Source organism: Sorex araneus, chromosome 4 (assembly GCF_027595985.1).
Source record: "Sorex araneus isolate mSorAra2 chromosome 4, mSorAra2.pri, whole genome shotgun sequence".
In the NCBI taxonomy this organism is placed as follows: Eukaryota; Metazoa; Chordata; class Mammalia; order Eulipotyphla; family Soricidae; genus Sorex; species Sorex araneus.
In genome coordinates this window covers 205,195,090-205,201,374 of record NC_073305.1, presented here as the reverse complement: position 1 = coordinate 205,201,374, position 6,285 = coordinate 205,195,090, and positions in this window count along the sequence as shown.

Sequence of the window (6,285 nt, the reverse complement as noted above, 5' to 3'; positions counted from 1 at the left end):
GTTGACTTCCGCTGGGCCCGCAGCGCAGACCGGGGAGGTGGGCTGGGGCAGGAGCAGCCCTGGGCTGTGGCGGTTGTAGTCCAGATGGGGTGGAAAAGGATTCAAGGGATAGATCCAGTGTGTCCAACCCAGGGCCCAGGTTTTCATCTTTCTCAGATGAAGCTTCACTTGACACAGTGGTTAACGTCAGCCTGGACCTTTGAGGAAGGAACGCACCTTAGAGTTTCCTGTGCAGGCGTTATGCCCGTTTCCCGTCTCATTCCTTCCTTTTTCTTTTTCTTTCTCCTTTTTGGGTAACATTGGTCTGGTCCTTTCTCCCTCGCGCAAGGAGCTTAGGTTTACTGAAGAACACCCATCACAGTGCTCCTGAAGCACTCCCATTTCCTCTATTCATCTTGAACTTGTACTCTGCTTCCCCTGTTATATCACTTATTTTCCTAATCAGAATCTGTGACTTGTAAAGTCAGATTCTTCAGAGATCTCTGGGTTTTGTATTTGTAAGTGAAATACTGCTTTTCTCTTATCCTTTATGTCCTTTGCAGTTTACTTTAGAGCTATGTCCTTTTTCTATAAACACAAGAAGACAGTTGATTGCCATGCTTTTGTAACTTGAGAGTTGATTGACTCCAGATAATATTTACTCCTGGGCATCTATCATATTTATTCAACTTAAGCCTCAGTTGCTCTTAGTTCCTAGTACCCCATAAAGAATGTCCCAACGAAAGGACTTAGATGGACCCAGGGCAAGGTGTAAGCTACCTTGGCATCGAAAAGGGACTGGCCAAGGACCATAAAACTTATAATAAATTAAGAACACGGTCCTGGACAGACTGTCATGACCCAAAAAGAAGTAACTAACAGGATAAGGACCCTACTGGGATTAGGAAGGATTAATCTGGCATGAGGACTGTAGTCTGGGATACATAGCGAGATGTCCTCAGGAGAGTCACCCTTTAAGCTTAATAATCTCTTACTGTGTTCATACAAAATGACTAGAAAGGTTATTTTTTTTTAAAGTATTTTTTTTTTTTTTTTTTTTTTTTTTTTGCTTTTTGGGTCACACCTAGCAATGCTCAGGGATTACTCCTGGCTTTGCACTCAGGAATTACTCCTGGCAGTGCTTGAGGGACCATATGGGATGCCGGGGATCGAACCCGGGTCGGCCTCGTGCAAGGCAAACGCCCTCACCATTGTGCTATCGCTCCGGCCCCTTTTTGAAAAGTAAATTTAAGTTGACCATTTAAATGGTTAAGGACTAAGGACAGGAGAAATATGCCCAAGGATGAAATTCTGCCCTTGAGCCGGATGAGATCTTTGCCTTAGAAGAAGTTCTCCCCGCCCCCACATCCCAAGGGCTTTTCGTATGTTGATTATGCTACCTCATCTCAATATGTCGTTGCTACCCACAGCCTTGGACTGGAGCGATAGCACAAGCGGGTAGGGCGTTTGCCTTGCACACAGCTGACCTGGGTTCGATTCCTCCGTCCCTCTCGGAGAACCGGGCAAGCTACCGAAAGTATCCCGCCTGCACAGCAGAGCCTGGCAAGCTACCGAAAGTATCCCGCCTGCACAGCAGAGCCTGGCAAGCTACCCGTGGTGTATTCGATATGCGAAAAATAGTAACAACAAGTCTCACAATGGAGACGTTACTGGTGCTTGAGCAAATCGATGAACAACGGGATGACAGTGCTATACTGCTACCCACAACCTTGGAGGTTGGGCTCTTAACTAAAGCTGGGGGACAGGAGTGGGGGCGGAATAAGACTGGAATGGGACAGAGTGAAAATGAATGGATAGAGAGAAACTGGATGGAGAGAGTGAAACGGGATGGGTGTGTGAGACTTAAGATGAGAGGAGTGTGAATCTGGAATGGAGATAGAGATTGAAATAAACTCAGCCCCCACCCCAAAATGAAATAGGGGCTCCCACATACGCCCCTTCGAGTCATCTCTCCAGCCCTTTGTTCCTTGCTACTATTGTGTGAGATGATGGTCTTCAACACAGCTTTGTTGATGAGTGAAGTACTGCTGAGAGCAGGAGAGATAAGAGCTGTCCCCATATGAGCTGAGCCCACAAGAAGGGAGCACCACTGAGCACCCCCACATGCCTCACCACAAAAGAGGGACACTGCTAGGAAGATGGCCAGATTTGAACCAAGGCTGATGGGGCCTGTGTTTATACCATTGATCTAGGAACTCATCACACTACCCTAATTTACTAACTCAATCCCCCCATCCCACCCCCCGACAAACTGGCCAGTTCTCAGACTTACTCTTCACATGTCTGTGTTTTAGTTTTATATGGCATGTGTTCCATATACTACACAGTTACAAAATAATCCGTGGGGTGCACCCCTGAAATGAGGCTCAGGGAGGCTATAAACTCACAAGTAATAGTAATAGTAAGTAACAGTAATAGTAATAGTAAGAAGGTTCTAGAATATGGCTGAGGATGAAAGCAGTGGGGAGCCCCACTTTTTTTGCTTTTTTTTGGGTCACACCCGGCAATGCACAGGGGTTACTCATGGCTCTGCACTCAGGAATCACTCCTGGTGGTTCTCAGGGGACCATATGGAATTCTGGGAATCAAACCCGGGTTGGCCGCATGCAAGGCAAACGCCCTACCCGCTGTGCTATCATCGCTCCAGCCCCGGAACCCCACTTCTGAGTGTTCTGCTCACACAGAATTTCCAGCTTCTCAGAGATAGCACAGCGGGTAGGGCGTTTGCCTTGCACGCGGCTGACCCGGGTTCAAATCCCAGCATCCCATATGGTACCCTGAGCATGGCCAGGGGTAATTCCTGAGTGCAGAGCCAAGAGTAACCCCTGTGCATTGCCAGGTGTGACCCAAAAAGCAAAAAAAAAAAAAAAAAAAAAAAAAAAAAGAATTTCCAGCTTCTCTGCCATCCAGTTTCCAGCCATCCCCCTGGTAATCTGAAAGCAAGATAAACCATTTGTTACATTTTTTACCCCATTAATCAATTTTGATTTTGTTTTTGGGTCACACAGACTGTTGTGCTCAGGGATCACTCCTGGAAGGGTGCTGGGCACCAAGTGGTGCTAGAAATCTAGTTTAGTGCATGCAAGACAAGGACCCTGTCCACTCTATGATCTCTCCAGCCCCTCATTAGCCAATATTTTGAATGAACATACTAGACGCAAAACACTACCTTTTTTTCCCCCTTATTTGTTTATTTCCAGTAGACCATGTGCCAAAAGCAATGAAATGCAATGGTGTCGGTGGGGCACGGAGAAAACGCAGCGGTGGCCACAGCGTTGCTGCCTGCCCCGGCCGGGTTAAGTCACAGCACCATTGGACATAGAGTCGTGGCAGCAGTGTGCACAGTGGCTCATCCACTGTAGGGTGCTGTCAGCCAACCACTGGGTGACCTGGGACTTGGCGCAGGTGTTCAACCTGGCACAGACCCTCCGCGATAGGGTCCTGCTCTGCCACCTGCTCAACAACCTCTGGGCACACTCCATCAACCTCAAGAAGGTCAACCTGAGGCTGCCGATGTCCCAGGTGCTGCCCAGAGACACAGGCAAGTGCGTGTTTGTCAGCGTGCAGATCGTTACAACATGCCAGGAGACCAAAAGCTTACATTTGGTAGACTGGGAACACCTGTAAAGGTGATTAGAGGTCGCCCCAGAAGCCTCCATCCCTCTCGAAGAGCCCCACAGGCTATCGAGAGAATCCTGCCCGCACGGCAGAGCCTGGCAAGCTACCCATGGCATACTCGATATGTCAAAAACAGTAAAAACGGCAGTCCTCATTCCCCTGATCCTGAAAGAGCCCTGAATATGCCATCGGACTACACTAGCACATGACAAGCACAAATGGATAAGTTACTGGCGCCTGCTCGAGCAAATCGATAAACAACGGGTTGACAGTGATGATGATGATGATGATTTGTTTATTTGGGAGATTTTAATATTTTTTGGAGGGACACACCCATTAGTGCCCAGGGATTACTCCTGGCTCTGCATTCAGCAATCATTCCTTTTTTTTTTTTCTTTTTGGGTCACACCCAGCGATGCTCAGGGGTTACTCCTGGCTTTGCACTCAGGAATTACTCCTGGCGGTGCTTGGGGGACCATATGGGATGCCGGGGATTGAACCCGGGTCGACCGCGTGCAAGGCAAACGCCCTACCCGCTGTGCTATCGCTCTGGCCCCTCAGCAATCATTCCTGAATCATGTGGGATGCTGGGGGTCCAACCCTGATTAGCTGCATGCAAGGTAAGTGCCCTACCTGCTGTACTATCTCCCGGCCAAGGCAAAACACTACCTTAGGGGCTGGAGCAATAGCACAGCGAGTAGGGCGTTTGACTTGCACTCGGCCAATGCGAGTTTGATTCCCAGCATCCCATATGGTCCTCTGAGCACCGCCAGGGGTAATGGGTAATTCCTGAGTGCAGAGCCAGGAGTAACCCCCGAGCATTGCTGGGTGTGACTCAAAAAGCAAAAAAAAAAAAAAAGATAAAAACCAAAACACTACCTTAAAGGCTGCAGGGAGGGCCAGAGCCATAGTATATCAGGTAGGGCGTTTGCCTTGCATTCGGTGAACCCGGGTTGGATCCTCGGCATCCCATATGGTCTCCCCAGCACTGCCAAGAGTAATTCCTGAGTGCAGAGCCAGGAGTAACCCCTGAGCATCGCTGGGGGTGACCCAAAAAGCAAAAAAAAAAAAAAAAAAAAGCTACAACTGAACAATTGAACATAGGCATTAAGATAGCACTGGCGGGGAACCAGAAAGATAGTACAATGAGTAGGATACTTGCCTGGGTTCAATTCCCAGAACTGCATAAGATCTCCCAAGGCAGCCAAGAGAGATCCCTAAGTGGAGTAAGATGAAAGAAAGCAAAAAGATAACATGGGCACCATTTCAAAGAAGATGAGCTTTCAACAGAAGATTAAAAAAAAAAAAGTACATGTTCACTGAGTTCTACTCTGCACTCTGCCCTAAAAATAGTGACTGGTTTTTGAACAAACTCTGGGGAGAGTGGGAGAATATCGATTGCTAAAAGGGACCATTAGGATTTTCTAGACTTTAAATCAGGTAGGGAACAAATTTAGTCTCTGAAGGGGAAGGATTTAGGGATGGCAGTGTTACAAGGTCTACATTTATTTTCTATTTATTTGTAAGTGTTTATGTTCATAAACACAAATAAATAAACTGTCAGTTTCCATTGTCATAAAGGTCTCTGATTTCTCTCTCTCTGCCTCTCTCCCCACTCCCAATACTACTGTTTCACTTCAGCAGAATGAGCTTGGTTTCAATCCTGTGAAACTGATTCTGGGGAACCAGCACAATGACCCAGAAGCCTCTGTGAGTCCTCGAACCCTGAACAGCTCTCCAGGGAAGGGCAAGAGTGTGGTTCATTTTAAGAGTTAAAAAAAATGAGGAGGGCTGGAGCGATAGCACAGCGGGTAGGGCGTTTGTCTTGCACGCGGCTGACCCTGGTTCAAATCCCAGCATCCCAAATGGTCCCCTGAGCACCGCCAGGAGTAATTCCTGAGTGCAGAGCCAGGAGTAACTCCTGTGCATCGCCGGGTGTGACCCAAAAAGCAAAAATGAAAAAAAGTTATAAAAAAAATAGTAAAATAGGGGCTGGAGTGATAGCACAGCGGGTAGGCCGTTTGTCTTGCACGCAGCTAACCTGGGTTTGATTCCCAGCATACCATATGGTCCCCTGAGCACTGCCAGGGGTAATTCCTGAGTGCAAAGTAGGAGTAACCCGTGTGCATTGCCAGGTGTGACCCCCCAAAAAAGCAAAAAAGTAAAAATAAATAAATAAAAATAGTAAAATAGAAAAAAAAATCCTGGGGGGCTGGAGTGATAGTACAGTGGGGAGGGCATTTGCCTTGCATGTCGTCGGCTCAGGTTTGAGCCCCAGCATCCCATAAGGTTCCCTGAGCACTGCTGGGAGTAATTCCTGAGTGCAGAGCCAGGAGTAACCCCAATGGCCAGGTGTGGCCCCTCCCAAAATAATTTTGCTCCCCTCTCTCCCCAGAAGGTGTTTCTGACTAGAGTACATGCTTTGCACATGGCAGGCATGGTACCCTGAGCACTGAGTCAGGAGTAGCCCCTGAACATCACTGGGTGTTGTTGAAAAACAAAAAACTTAAAACACAAGATCTTTCTACTTTCAGAGAGTCTCGATGGAACCTCACTTTATGATTCACTCTCCTTACATATCTGAGGCACAGGACCTGTGATGGGTTCAGTCATTTAGAGGAAAAGGTTCAGGTCTTGGAGTCAAAGGAGTCTCTTGAGCCCTTTCTC